A 520-nucleotide genomic window follows, 5' to 3' on the forward strand; every position below is an offset into this window, starting at 1 on the left:
GCAAGCCCCAAGGACGTTAGTGTGGCAAGCCCCACGGACGATAATGTGCCAGCCCCAGGGCTCGCGCCGGCTCCAGCCCCAGAGCTCGCTCCAGCGTCGGCTCCAACCCCAAACCTCACTCCAGTCCCAGCTCCTCGAAGGTGCTTTGCTGTGCCTGCTCCTCCAGAGCGCCCTCCAGTGTCAGCACCACGTAAGCGCTACCCTGTTCCCCGGTTAAGCCCAGGAAGGGCTCCTGATCCCCGGTTAAGCCCAGGGAGGGCTCCTGTTCCCCCGGTAAGTCCAGGGAGGGCTCCTGTTCCCCAGTTAAGCCCAGGGAGGTTTCCTGTTCCCCGGTTAAGCCCAGGGAGGGCTCTTGACCCCCAGTTCAGCCCAGGGAGGGCTCCAGATCCCTCGTTCAGCCCAGGGAGGGCTCCAGGCCCCGAATACAACCCCCTACATTTCTCAAAGTATTTTTTTTTTTGGGGGGGGGACTATGGCTCCAGCCGTAGAGGCCGAGGGGGGGGCTGGGGCAGCGGCCTCG

The sequence above is a fragment of the Sinocyclocheilus grahami genome, unplaced genomic scaffold (genome assembly GCF_001515645.1).
Source record: "Sinocyclocheilus grahami isolate Dianchi unplaced genomic scaffold, SAMN03320097.WGS_v1.1 scaffold1143.1, whole genome shotgun sequence".
NCBI classification, from domain to species: domain Eukaryota; kingdom Metazoa; phylum Chordata; class Actinopteri; order Cypriniformes; family Cyprinidae; genus Sinocyclocheilus; species Sinocyclocheilus grahami.